This window comes from Orcinus orca, chromosome X (assembly GCF_937001465.1).
Source record: "Orcinus orca chromosome X, mOrcOrc1.1, whole genome shotgun sequence".
NCBI lineage: Eukaryota > Metazoa > Chordata > Mammalia > Artiodactyla > Delphinidae > Orcinus > Orcinus orca.
This window is the reverse complement of record NC_064580.1, coordinates 96,065,491-96,080,698: the sequence shown is the minus strand read 5'-3', so window position 1 is coordinate 96,080,698 and position 15,208 is coordinate 96,065,491.

The following is a 15,208-nucleotide window of genomic DNA, read 5'->3' as shown; positions in this document are numbered from 1 at the left end:
ACATATACCAGGTACACACCAAGAAAAGAAAGAAAAACTTCAGGAACAGCACACACGAAAAAGGTCTTTGCTTTGGGGTAAACTAACTGAACAGAACTGACATTATTAAACCTTTTATTTATCATCTAGAAAGCCCAAGCCAAGCTGAAGAAGAAGTTCAAGATTAACAAATTACTCCTCCAGCTTCCAAATTTAAACTTTGCCTTAATTCCTTTAATTGGCTGTCAGTGGAGAAATGTTTTCTTGGCTTGGAGTCCTAAGTTACCACTTACTGTGTCATCAGAAAGTCAATTTGGCATTATTTGGTTATTTAAATCATGAAGCAGTCAGCTGGTTGTCTTTTCTCCAGGGGTTCCAAGAAAGGTGTGTGGTTAAATGTCATGGACTCAGGCAGAGCCAAAAACTTGCTGTGGCATACTGGGCAGAGCAGGGAACTCTTCAGGACTTGGGTTGCTTGCTCTGTCCTTCACACAGTCTGGGAAAGGCTGGCTGGCAGAAATGTCATACAGTTCAAAGCACAGGAGAGAACTAGCAGCCAGGAAACCTGGGTTGAATTTGATTAGCTTGGGCTAGTCACTCCCTTTCTTTGGGGCTCTACTTTCTCTTTTGGAATCCGAAAGGATTTCAGTCACTCATCTCTAAATTCCCTTCTAGCTTTAATAGTCCTTAAAAAAACAATCAGGAATGTTGGTGTGAAAAAACAGGCCTTAAAAACATGGGCTGCAGTTTGGAATCCTGACTATCTAGCTCATTTGTCTCTTTCTATGCCACGATGCGGGAAGGAAGAAATTGCTCCATTGAATAGAGACATAAGCTGATTGATTCCACGCTAAGCTAGTCCCAGGTGCATGGAAGATGGCAGACCCAGCATCTTCCTGAGGGAGGCTCATATCTACTGGTTGTATTTCCTCACGTCCCTTGTTATCATTTTTTTTTAACATCATTATTGGAGTATAATTGCTTTAAATTGCTGTGTTAGTTGCTGCTGTATAACAAAGTGAATCAGCTGTGCGTATACATTATCCCCCTATCCTCTCCCTCTTGAGCTACCCTCCCACCCCTCTAGGTGGTCAAAAAGCACTGAGCTGATCTCCCTGTGCTATGCGGCTGCTTCTAACTGGCTATCTATTTTACATTTGGTAGTGTATATATGTCCATGCCACTCTCTCATTTCATCTCAGCTTACACTTGCCCCTCCCTGTGTCCTCAAGTCCATTATCAAAGTCTGCATCTTTATTCCTGTCCTGCACCTAGGTTCATCACAACCTTTTTTTTTTTTTTAGATTCCATATATATGTGTTAGCATACGGTATTTGTTTTTCTCTTTCTGACTTACTTCACTCTGTATGACAGACTCTAGGTCCATCCACCTCACTACATATAACTCAGTTTTGTTTCTTTTTATGGCTGAGTAATATTCCATTGTATATCTATGCCACATCTTCTTTATCCATTCATCTGTCGATGGACACTTAGGTTGCTTCCATGTCCTGGCTATTGTAAATAGAGCTGCAATGAACATTATAGTACATGACTCTCTTTGAATTATGATTTTCTCAGGGTATATGCCCAGTAGTGGGATTGCTGGGTCATATGGTTGTTCTATTTTTAGTTTTTTAAGGAACCTCCATACTGTTCTCCACAGTGGTTGTATCAATTTACATTCCCAGAAACAGTGCAAGAGGGTTCCCTTTTATCCACATCCTCTCCAGAATATATTGTTTGTAGACTTTTTGATGACGGCCATTCTGACGGGTGTGAGGTGATACCTCACTGTAGTTTTGATTTGCATTTCTCTAATGATTAGTGATGTTGAACATCCTTTCATGTGTTTGTTGGCAATCTGTATCTCTTCTTTGGAGAAATGTCTATTTAGGTCTTCTGCCCATTTTTGGATAAGGTTGTTTGTTTTTTTGATATTGAGCTGTTTGTAAATCTTGGAGATTAATGCTTTGTCAGTTGCTTCGTTTGCAAATATTTTCTCCCATTCTGAGGGTTGACCTTTCATCTGGTTTATGGTTTCCATTCCTGTGCAAAAGCTTTTAAGTTTCATTAGGTCCCATTTGTATATTTTTGGTTTTTTTCCATTTCTCTAGGAGGTGGGTCAAATAGGATCATGCTGTGATTTATGTCATAGAGTATTTGGCCTATGTTTTCCTCTAAGAGTTTTATTGTGCCTGGCCTTACATTTAGGTCTTTAATCCATTTTGAGTTTATTTTTGTGTATGGTGTTCTAATTTCATTCCTTTACATGTAGCTGTCCAATTTTCCCAGCAACACTTATTGAAGAGACTGTCTTTTCTCCACTGTATATCCTTGCTGCCTTTGTCATAGATTAGTTGACCTTAGGTGTGTGGGTTTATCTCTGGGCTTTCTATCCTGTTCCATTCATCTATATTTCTGTTTTTGTGACAGTACCATACTGTCTTGATTACTGTAGCTTTGTAATATGGTCTGAAGTACAGGAGCCTGACTCCTCCAGCTCCGTTTTTCTTTTGCAAGATTGCTTTGGCTAGTCAGGGTCTTTTGTGTTTCCACACAAATTGTGAAATTTTTTGTTCTAGTTCTGTGAAAAATGCCATTGGTAATTTGATAGGGATTGCATTGAATCTGTAGATTGCTTTGGGTAGTAGAGTCATTTTCACAATGTTGATTCTTCCAATCCAAGAACATGGTATATCTCTCCATCTGTCTGTATCATCTTTAATTTCTTTCATCAGTGTCTTATAATTTTCTGCATACAGGTCTTTTGTCTCCTTAGGTAGGTTTATTCCTGGGTATTTTATTCTTTTTGTTACAGTGGTACATGGGAGTGTTTCCTTAATTTCTCTTTCAGATTTTTCATCATTCACGTATAGGAAGGCAAGAGATTTCTGTGCATTAATTTTGTATCCGACTACTTTACCAAATTCATTGATTAGCTCTAGTAGTTTTCTGGTAGCATCTTTAGGATTCTCTATGTATAATATCATGTCATCTGCAAACAGTGACAGTTTTACTTCTTCTTTTCTGATTTGGATTCCTTTTAATTCTTTTTCGTCTCTGATAGCGGTGGCTAAAACATCCGAAACTCTTTTGAATAATAGTGAGCATGGGCAACCTTTTCTTGTTCCTGATCTTAGTGGAAATGGTTTCAGTTTTTCACCACTGAAAACGATGTTGCCTGTGGGTTTGTCATATATGGCCTTTATAATGTTGAGGTAAGTCCCCTCTATTCCTGCTTTCTGGAGAGTTTTTATCATAAACGGGTGTTGAATTTTGTTGAAAGTTTTTCTGCATCTAATGAGACGATCATATGGTTTTCTCCTTCACTTTGTTAATATGGTGTATCACATTGATTGATTTGCATATACTGAAGAATCCTTGCATTCCTGGGATAAACCCCACTTGATCATGATGTATGATCCTTTTAATGTGCTGATGGATTCTGTTTGCTAGTATTTTGTTGAGGATTTTTGCATGTGTGTTCATCAGTGATATTGGTCTGTAATTTTTTTTTTTTTGTAACATCTTTGGTTTTAGTATCAGTGTGATGGTGGCCTCGTAGAATGAGTTTGGGAGTGTTTGTCCCTCTGCTGTATTTTGGAAGAAGTTGAGAAGGACAGGTGTTAGCTCTTCTCTAAATATTTGATAGAATTTGCCTGTGAAGCCATCTGGTTCTGGGTGTTTGTGTGTTGGAAGATTTTTAATCACAGTTTCAATTTCAGTGCTTGTGATTGGTCTGTTTATATTTTCTATTTCTTCCTGGTTCAATCTCTGAAGGTTGTGATTTTCTAAGAATTTGTCCATTTCTCCAGTTTGTCCATTTTATTAGCATATAGCTGCTTGTAGTAATCGCTCATGATCCTTGTATTCCTGCAGTGTCAGTTGTTACTTCTCCTTTTCCATTTCTAATTCTAATGATTTCAGTCTTCTCCCTTTTTTTCCTGATGAGTCTGGCTAATGGTTTATCAATTTTGTTTATCTTCTCAAAGAACCGGCTTTTAGTTTCATTGATCTTTGCTATTGTTTCCTTCATTTCTTTTTCATTTATTTCTGATCTGATCTTTATGATTTCTTTCCTTCTGCTAACTTGGGGCTTTTGTTCTTCTTTCTCTAATTGCTTTAGGTGTAAGGTTCGGTTGTTTATTTGAGGTTTTTCTTGTTTCTTGAGGTAGGATTGTATTGCTATAAACTTCTGTCTTAGAACTGCTTTTGCTGTATCCTATAGGTTTTGGGTCGTTGTGTTTTCATTGTCATTTGTTTCTAGGTATTTTTTGATTTCCTCTTTGATTTCTTCAATGCTCTCTTGGTTATTAAGTAATGTATTGTTTAGCCTCCATGTGTTTGTATTTTTTACAGTTTTTTTTTTCCTGTAATTGGTATCTAGTCTTATAGAGTTGTGGTCGGAAAAGATGCTTGATACGATTTCAATTTTCTTAAATTTACCACGGCTTGATTTGTGACCCAAGATGGGATTTATTCTGGAGAATGTTTCATGAGCAGTTTAGAAGAGTGTATTCTGTTGTTTTTGGATGGAATGTCCCTTAAATAAAAATTAAGTCCATCTTGTTTAATGCTTTGTTTTAAAGTTTAAAGCTTATGTTTGAAGCTTATGTTTCCTTATTTATTTTCATTTTGGTTGATCTGTCCATTGGTGAAAGTGGGGTGTTAAAGTTCCCTATTATGATTGTGTTACTGTTGATTTCCCCTTTTATGGCTGTTAGCATTTGCCTTATGTATTGAGGTGCTCCTATGTTGGGTGCATACATATTTACAATTGTTATATCTTCTTGGTTTGATCCCTTCATCATTATGTAATGTGCTTCTTTGTTTCTTGTAATAGTCTTTATTATAAAGTCTATTTTGTCTGATCTGAGAATTGCTACTCCAGCTTTCTTTTGATTTCCATTTGCATGGAATATCTTTTTCCATCCCCTCACTTTCAGTCTGTATGTGTCCCTAGGTCTGAAGTGGGTCTCTTGTACACAGCATATATATGAGTCTTGTTTTTGTATCCATTCAGCCAGTCTATGTCTTTTGGTTGGAGCATTTAATCCATTCACATTTAAGGTAATTATTGATATGTGTGTTCGTATTATCATTTTCTTAATTGTTTTTGATTTGTTATTGTAAGTCTTTTCCTTCTCTTGTGTTTCCTGCCTAGAGAAGTTCCTTTAGCTTTTGTTGTAAAGCTGGTTTGGTGGTGCTGAATTCTCTTAGCTTTTGTTTGTCTCTAAAGGTTCTAATTTTTCTGTCGAATCTGAGATCCTTGCTGGGTAGAGTAGTCTTGGTTGTAGGTTTTTCCCTTTCATCACTTTAAATATGTCTTGCCACTCCCTTCTGGCTTGCAGATTTTCTGCTGAAAGTTCAGCTGTTAACCTTACGGGGATTCCCTTGTATGTTATTTGTTGTTTTTCCCTTGCTGCTTTTAATATTTTCTCTTTGTATTTAATATTTGATAGTTTGATTAATATGTGTCTTGGCATGTTTCTCCTTGGAGTTATCCTGTATGCAACTCTTTGCGCTTCCTGGACTTGATTGACTATTTCCTTCCCCATATTAGGGAAGTTTTCAACTATAATCTCTTCAAATATTTTCTCAGTCCCTTTCTTTTTCTCTTCTTCTTCTGGGACCCCTATAATTCCAATGTTGGTGCATTTAATGTTCTCCCCGATGTTTCTGAGACTGTCCTCAATTCTTTTCATTCTTTTTTCTTTTGTCTGCTCTGTGGTAGGTATTTCTGCTCTTTTATTTTCCAAGCCACTTATCCGTTCTTCTGCTTCAGTTATTCTGCTATTGATTCCTTCTAGATAACTTTTAATTTCATTTATTTTGTTGTTCATCTTTTTTTTTTTTTTTTTTTTTTTTTTTTTTTTTTTTGCAGTACGTGGGCCTCTCACTGTTGTGGCCTCTCCCATTGTGGAGCACAGGCTCCAGACGCGCAGGCTCAGCAGCCATGGCTCACGGGCCGAGCCGCTCAGTGGCATGCGGGATCCTCCCGGACCGGGGCACGAACCCGTGTCGCCTGCATTGGCAGGCGGACTCTCAACCACTGCGCCACCAGGGAAGCCCTGTTCATCATTGTTTGTTTGCCCTTTCGTTCTTCTAGGTCCTTGTTAAATGTTTCTTGTATTCTCTCCATTCTATTTCCAAGATTTTGGATATATTTACTATCATTACTCTGAATTCTTTTTCAGGTAAACTGCCTATTTCCTCTTCATTTGTTTGGTCTGGTGGGGTTTCCCCTTGTTCCTTCATCTTCTGCTTATTTCTCTGTCTTCTCATTTTCCTTAACTTACTGTGTTTGGGGTCTCCTTTTCACAGGCTGCTTGTTCGTAGTTCCCATTGTTTTTGGTGTTTGCCCCCAGTGGCTAAGCTTTGTTCAGTGGGTTGTGTAGGCTTCCTGCTGGAGGGGACGGGTGCTTGTGTTTTGGTGGATGAGGCTGGATCTTTTCTTTCTGGTGGGTAGGACCGCGTCCAGTGGTGTGCTTTGGGGTGTCTGTGAACTTTGTATGATTTTAGGCAGCCTCTCTGCTAATGGGTGGGGTTGTGTTCCTGTCTTGCTAGTTTTTTGGCATAGGGTGTCCAGCACTGTAGCTTGCTGGTCATTGAGTGGAACCAGGTCTATGTGTTGAGACGGAGATCTCTGGGAGAGCTCTTGCCAATTGATATTACGTAGATCCGGGAGGTCTCTGGTGGTCCAATGTCCTGAACTCGGCTCTCCCACTCAGAGGCTCAGGCCTGACACCTGGCTGGAGCACCAAGACCCGGTCAGCCACACGGCTTCAAATCTTCTTCAGTGTGTTCTTTGAGTTAGTTTTCCAGTCTGTTGGATCAAGGAGTTTTCCTTCTTCATATTTTACAAAGAATTCTCCCTTTTCTTTCCCTTTGTGTTTTCCAGTTTCACTCGTTCATTTGGTGCCGGGGGCAGAGGCCTCACACCTGGCTCTTCAGACCAGAATCCATAGTGCAAAATGGCTGCTGATCCCTCCGCCAGACAGGCTCTGTTATCATTCTTTTTAGTAAACATGTATTGAAGGCCACTCTGTGTGAGGTAATATGTACAAACACGTATTTTACAGCTGAAATTTCACAATGTATATTTCGGACATTAGAATGCATAAACGCACTTCCCTTTTTTTTTTTGCAGAAGTCGAATAGTGCGAGAAATATTTTAAGTCCCTGATGCTGAAATTAATATAAAAATAAGTATTGACTTTATTTCATGAATCAATATTTGAATAATCAATTAAACAAACAAATCAGGCTTGAAATCAGAGAGACATGGCTTCAATTCCTTGCCATCGTTCCTTGATGAGCTTTTGCAACTCCAGGCAAGTGACTTAACCTCTCAGAGCCTTTTTCCTCATATGTGTTATGCTATTCAAAGTATCACCTTGCAGGGTGGTTGTGAGGGTCGATGAGGTAATACATATGGAAAGTAGCTAACATGCTGTCTGGTAAGTAAGCCATTCAATAACTGTTTGCTTTAGGGATTTTCTCCTTTTTCAATTCCAGATATTCATGTTTTAATCCTAAAGCAGAAATCAAATCTATCCCAAGTTGGTCAAGTGGGCCGATTTTCTGTGGACTAGAATACCCTTTTACTTCCGTAGCCTCAGGTGAAACTGACATCCTGTCCCAACACAACATTGCAGGAGTGTTATTAGAAACCACACACTTTGCTGCACGGGAGGAAGCAAAAAGGAAAGAAAGAAAATCAAGCATCTGGTACATGTGCGATTGATTTGGAGATGTGGGCAAGCGGGCAGTTTGTAGTTGCTCTTTTCCTGAAGTGCAGAGCTGTCAGAAATCAATATGCTAAAAGCAGTTTTGGAAAGCAATCTCAGGAACCCCCCGGGGGATTCTGAGAGCTGTTGCTGCATTCATCCTAGCTCTATGCAATCCCCTACCCTAACCTGGTACTCTGTAAGATAAGCAGTCAGTGCACTATCTCCTCCCTCCCTGTTACAGAGAAGATAAAGCTATTCCGTCCATCCCTCGTGGGTAGGCCCAAGAGCTTTGAATCACTGTTCCAGCAGTGGAATCAGATTGAGGATAGGAGATTGATTTCATTTGACTTGAAATTACTAAGGGGTACTGATAATAGCACCCTCTCTTGGAGCATGTTAAACAGTGACCAGGGCCAGGTGAATTTGCATCTCTTCTGAGAATTCTTGAGGGGAAGTGTGGCAGTGGCAATCAACTTCCAAATTTACACTTAGATCTCAATCTACACTGAGAATTGTAACGCTATGGGTGATAATAAAAATAGTAACAGCTATCATGTATTGAGTAGTTATGTGCTAAATTATCACAACCCTGTGGGGAAACCAAGGCTTAGAGAGAGAGAGAGGATAAGTAATTGGCTTAAGTTTCCACTGGTAATAAGGAGGAAATAACAAGGGCAAGTTTGCAAGCCAGATCTGTCTAAATGCAGAGCCTGACCAGTTACACTCCACACCACCCTGCCTCTTGCCCAGAGTTTTATAGGACCTGTGGCTTGTTCTTGCAAAATGACTGTCTAGGTCTGGAGGACTCATTTGTGGACAGGGGCACAGTCACTACTGTTTGGAGCTGGGGAGTCAAGAAGCAAATAAGCCACATAGGGTTTCAGCCCAGGACCTCAGCCTCATGATCACAATATTTTAATCTTCTGAGCACTTGGTAACACCTTCTACCATTAAAGATGGGTAGGCTTCTTACTTGCTGCTTCAAATCAGGAAGTGATTGAGCTCTTTCAAGGACTCATTTGGCATAACTGGCATCTGCTTTCAAAACACTTGGGGATTGAATATCTTCAGAGCAGTTCCCTCTTGGATGGGGTTCTCCCGATATTGATGGATTTGTTTCTAAGGAAACAGAGACAGAAAGAACAAAGGAATAAGAGACAGGAGTCCCCATTTTGCCCTTGGATTGGCCCCTGGCATGCTAATCGCTTATCTACACCAGGGGTTCCAAAAATGAACGTTTTATACTCAGATTCTTAGTTTATCCCCATGCAGCTCAGCCTCTTTCCAGAGCCTCCCCCATTTGAAGCTACCCTTTGTGGCGGAGCCTTAACTTCAGGGCCACCTCCTGCTCCTTTCCTCCATCCCTTCTCTTCATCAACTCTCCACCTATTCTTTCATCCAGATTTCACCTCCAGATGCCCTCCTTCCCCTGTAAGGGATACTCAGCATGACGTGCACGTGACCCGTACAACTCATGATACACTATTAGTCCACAGCACAAGTATGGATTCTCTTCCTTTCCATATTTGATATTTCCTTTACTCTGGCTTAGAAATTTACAGGAACTATATGTAGAGAAAAGTACAATTTGTCATTAAGGCAGGTGAATAACAAGATGCAGTGACCACATGAGACTCAGATGGAAGCTTTCTGTTTTCCCCTTTGGAATGGGCCATCTCTGACTTGGCATTTCCTGGTTCTTCAGAGGTGTGTACAGCACAATGTTATATGAACTTAATCATGCAGATGAAGAGTGAAGGGGTCCACTGAAGAAAATTCTAATCGGACTTAAAAAAATGAATATAGTACAGCATAGTGCCTACAGTTAATACATAGTGCCTGTATTGTATATGTGAACATTTGCCCAAAGGGTAGGTCTTGGGACTTCCCTGGTGGCACAGTGGTTAAGAATCTGCCTGCCAATGCAGGGGACATGGGTTCGAGCCCTGGTCCAGGAAGATCCCACATGCCGGGGAGCAATTAAGCCCGTGTGCCACAACTACTGAGCCTGCGCTCTAGAGCCCGCGAGCCACAACTACTGAGCCCACGCACCACAACTACTGAAGCCCGTGCACCCTAGAGTCCATGCTCTGCAACAAGAGAAGCCACCGCAATGAGAAGCCCATGCACTGCAACGAAGAGTGGCCCCCTCTCACCACAACTAGAGAAAGCCCATGCACAGCAACAAAGACCCAACGCAGCCAAAAAAAATAAATAATAAATTTATTAAAAAAAGAAAGGGTAGGTCTTATGTTGTGTTCTTATCTCCCCCAAAATAAATAAATCAAGAGGGTAGGAGGAAGCTTTTGGAGGTGATGGTTATATTTATGGCATTGGTCGTGGTGATGATTTCACAAGTGTATACTTATCTCCAAACTCATCAAGTTGCATACATTAAATATGTACAGTTTTTTTGTATGTCAATCATACCTCAATAAAGTTTTTTTTTTAAAAAAAGCAAACATAACTGGATAGAGGGTACCCAGGGTCTCTCTGTATCATTTCTTACAACTGCATGTGAATCTGCAATTATCCCAAAATAAAGTGTAACTTTTAAAAAGAAAAGAAAAGAAGATCTTTATATATAGGATTTAGTCTGGAGTTCCTAAGAGAAAGAGATCAGTGGAAAATCAGGTCCAAACACTTCTGTTTCCCTCAAAGATCAAAGAAACTCTGATTCTGAGTGCAGAAACCATGACCTTATTAATATTCAATTGATTAAAGGTAAAAGAAGAAAAATGAAAACAAAAAATAGAGAGAGAAGAATGAGCTACTTCTCATGGTGTTGCTTATTCTCTTTTTTGACCCTCAACGTGATGTTTTCCCCTCAGTTGCATCCACTGCAATAACTGAAGCAGCCACATCATCTGATTGGGATGGTCGGGTCAACCCCAAACAGAAGGGATATTCCCCAAATGGTGATTCTTTAAAAAAATAAATAAATAAAAAGGATCTATCAGCCTTCTAGGGCCATTTGCGTCCTTTGGGCCTCTCCCAGCCCTATCGGCCTCTCTCCCTCTCTCTCTCTCCCTCTCTTTCTCTTTCCACCCCCATCACATCATCCAAAGATTGGATTTCATCCTGTTTTCTATAGAAGACAGACCAGGCTTGCCTGGAAAGAAAACATCCCTGGAGAGATTAGAATCTGACAAGTTCTCATTTCCAGCATCTAAAGGCAGAGGATTAGATTAAGAAATAAATAACATAATACTGTGCTGCAACTGCACTACACAAGGTCCCTAATATATGGCGTTTTTAATGGCGACCGGCCAAGGTGGTTCTAAGAAGCAGATGGTTGGTACTATATTGGATCAAAGGCCCTGCATACCTAGGAAGAGGATAAGAGGAATAACTTAGATTTAGAGCAGAAAAATGACTTCTGTTTTTTCTTCCTGTTCTGATATAAACATTCAAAGTCATAAGCTTCACATTGAAGTGTGTGTTTGTGCAAGCTGGGGAGAGGAGGGAGGGCAGAAATGCTAGTTTGTTATAGCCAGCACCTGTGGCTAAAGGGGCCCAATAACTACCATTAAGCAGGACAAGCCTGGGTTTTCGCTTCCTATTCCTCCTGACGCCCCTCCAAAGGTCTTTCACTGCTCCTCCCTTCTTACTTTTATCTTCTTTCTCTTCCTTACCCTGTCTCCTTCCGTCTCTCCTTTTCCCCTGGCCCAGAAAATCATACTAACCTTAAAACTCATCCTCAAAATATTCAACTAGTGTCACCTGACTTGGAAACTCAGCAGATATCGTCGTCAATCTCTCATCTTTGCCCCCTCCCACTCTGGGTTGGCTTCCATCTCTGGGGTGACACATCCCAGCCACCCTAAATAGCCCACAGAGTAACACATCTGAATCTGGCTGCCTTGTGGTTAGTGGATGGGGAGCTTGCCTGTGTTAAGGGGACTTCCTTGGCTATTCTCCAACCCTACAGAGAAGCACAGTTGCTCTGTCATTTCCCTGCTTCCCACCCTCCTCATGTTCACCTGACAGGATTCTTGCCTATTCCTCTGGGCAGGTGAAAAAACACCTGCAAAAATGACTATTGCTTCTTAGATTGCTATAACCACCAGTGAGAGCAACGTTAGAGGTCTGTAGAGGATGAGAGGGGAACAGTGGAAGGGAGAGAAATGGTCTCCTCTGCCCATTAGGCCAGTATTACACATAAGACCAAGCTGTCAACTGGCTTCTTTTATGGAGTCCCTTTCCTTCCTGTAGTGACAAACGAAAGCAGAAGGGGGAAGGGAGGGCTTTTAGGGAATCAGAAAAGAAGCTGAAGCTATCATGCTTCATAGATTTAATTGTTTCCCTTATCAAAGGCTTGAATCCCAAGTAAGGCAGTTGCCTGAGTATGTGATGAAAAGAACAGAGCCAAGTGCCTGGCGCTACCTAATGGGTGTTGTCTGAGTAGCACTGTAGAATGATGGTTGAGTGTAAGAGCCTCTGAAGTAAGGGACAGCTGGTTAATCCTGGCTCCTTCCCTTACTAGCTCCACTCGTGCCCTTAAACTCATCTCCCGCCTGCTTAAGAAGACCACTCCAGGAATTCTCACCTCTCGCATCAATAATATCTTCCTCTCTATATGCTGCTGTATCTACCAAGTAAAGTCCTCCATTCACCCCACATCCCTCTCCAGCTTCCGTCCCACCTCTCTTCTTCCCATTATAACAAAATTCCTTGAAAGAGCTGTCTATATTCACTGTCTCTAATTCCTATCTTCTCTCTCAAATCATCTTCAATTAGACGTTTATCTCTATCACTCCATGAAAATAGCTCCTCTCAAGGTCACAAATGAACTTCTGTGTTGTCAAATCAAATGGTCAGTTCTCAGTCCTCATTTTGCTTGACGTTTCATCAGCATTCTAAAGAGAAGAACCCTCCCTCCTCCTTGAAAACCTTTATCTCCATGACTTCCAGGGACCATTCTCTCAACAGCTACCTCACTGGCTACTCCTACTCAGTGCCTTTTGTTGATTTCTCTTCTCAATCCTGACCTGGCACCATTGGAGTGCCCCAGAATTCAGACCTCGGGCGATTTCCCTTCTGTATACTCTGCCCCTAGGCAACCACATCCGGTCCCATGGCTTTAACTACCATCGATACATTGAAGATTTCCAAATTTGTATCTGAGTTCAGACTTCTCTCAACTCCAGATGCATCTATCCAACTGTCTACTCAACATTCCCTCTTGGAGATCGAATAGGCATCTTAAATGTAGCATGTTCCAAGAGAATTCCTGATTCCTCCTCCACAAACCTGGTTTTCCTCCATTCTTGTCCATCTCTGTTGATGGCAGCTCGAATCTTCCAATTGCTGAAGTCAAAATCCTGGGGTCATCCTTGACTCCTTCTTTTTCTCCCACATTCCATACCCAAGACACCTGCAAAACACATCAGTCTTTCATTCAAAATCTGACCAGGTCTCGCCACCTCAATCACCACCACCCTGATCCTGGCCACCATCATCTCTCACGTGAACTACTGTAAATTGCCTCCCACTTGTCTCCTTGCTTCTGCCCTTAATCTCCTAAAGTCTGTTCTCACTCAACACAGCAGCTGGAGTGATTCATTTAAAATTTAAGTTACATCATGTCATTCCTCATGGAATATTCCCCCATGGCTCCCAATTTCACTCAGCGTAAAAGCTAAAGGTCATATAATGCCCCATAAAGCCCTACATGATTCAGCGCCCCTCCCTCCCACACCATCATTCTTACTATTTTCAACCTCTGCACCAATCGCACTGGTCTCATGGCTGTTCCTTAAACATGCCACACATGTTCCCACTTTTGGGCCATTGCACTGGCTGTCCCTCTGCCCAGAAAACTCTCTCCCTGGACAACCACATGGATTGCCCCCTTGCTTCCTGAAGGTCTCTGCACAAATTCTATCTCCTCAGAGAATGCTTACTCACTGTTTCTCTCAACAAATATGACCATCTGCTACATTACAATTTTATTTGATTCATGTCTGTCTCTTCCCAATGTAAACTTCTTGGGAGCAGGGACTTTGCTTTATCCACTGCTCTACTCGTTAGCACTAGGAATGAAGCCTGGCACATAATATTCAATGAATATTTTCTTTTTTTTTCTTTTCTTTTTTAAACATCTTTATTGGAGTAAAATTGCTTTACAATGGTGTGTTAGTTTCCACTTTATAACAAAGTGAATCAGCTATACATATACATATATCCCCATATCTCCTCCCTCTTTTGTCTCCCTCCCACCCTCCCTCTCCCAAGTCTCCAGGTGGTCACAAAGCACGAGCTGATCTCCCTGTGCTATGTGGCTGCTTCCCACTAGCTATCTATTTTACATTTGGTAGTGTATATATATATATGCCACTCTCTCACTTTGTCCCAGCTTTCGCTTCCCCCTCCCTGTGTCCTCAAGTCCATCCTCTACATCTGCACCTTTATTCCTGTCCTGACCCTAGGTGCTTCAGAACCTTTTTTTTTTTTAGATGTGTTAGCATACAATATTTGTTTTTCTCTTTCTGACTTACTTCACTCTCTATGACAGTCTCTAGGTTCATCCACCTCACTACAAATAACTCAATTTTGTTTCTTTTTATGGCGAGTAATATTCCATTGTGTATCTGTGCCACATCTTCTTTATCCATTCATCAGTCAATGGACACTTAGGTTGCTTCCATGTCCTGGCTATTTTCAGTAGAGCTGCAAGGAATATTGTGGTATATGACTCTTTTTGAATTATGATTTTCTCAGGGTATATGCCCAGTAATGGGATTGCTGGGTCGTATGGTAGTTCTATTTTTAGTTTTCTTAGGAACCTCCATACTGTTCTCCATAGTGGCTGTATCAATTTACATTCCCACCAACAGTGCAAGAGGGTTCCCTTTTCTCCACACCCTGTCTAGCATTTATTGTTTGTAGATTTTTTGATGATGGCCATTCTGACAGGTATGAGGTGATACCTCACTGTAGTTTTGATTTGCATTTCTCTAATGATTAGTGATGTTGAACATCCTTTCATGTGTTTGTTGGCAATCTGTGTATCTTCTTTGGAGAAATGTCTATTTAGGTCTTCTGCCCATTTTTGGATTGAGTTGTTTGTTTTTTTGATATTGAGCTGCATGAGCTGCTTGTAAATTTTGGAGATTTATCCTTTGCCAGTTGCTTCATTAGCAAATATTTTCTCCCATTCTGGGGGTTGTTTTTTTGTCTTGTTTATGGTTTCCTTTGCTGTGCAAAAGCTTTTAAGTTTCATTAGGTCCCATTTGTTTATTTTTGTTTTTATTTCCCTTTCTCTAGGAGGTGGGTCAAAAAGGATCTTGCTGTGCTTTATGTCATAGAGTGTTCTGCCTATGTTTTACTCTAAGAGATTGATACTGCCTGGCCTTACATTTAGGTCTTTAATCCATTTTGAGTTTATTTTTGTGTATGGTGTTAGGGAGTGTTCTAATTTCATTCTTTTACATGTAGCTGTCCAGTTTTCCCAGCACCACTTATTGAAGAGGTTATCTTTTCTCCATTGT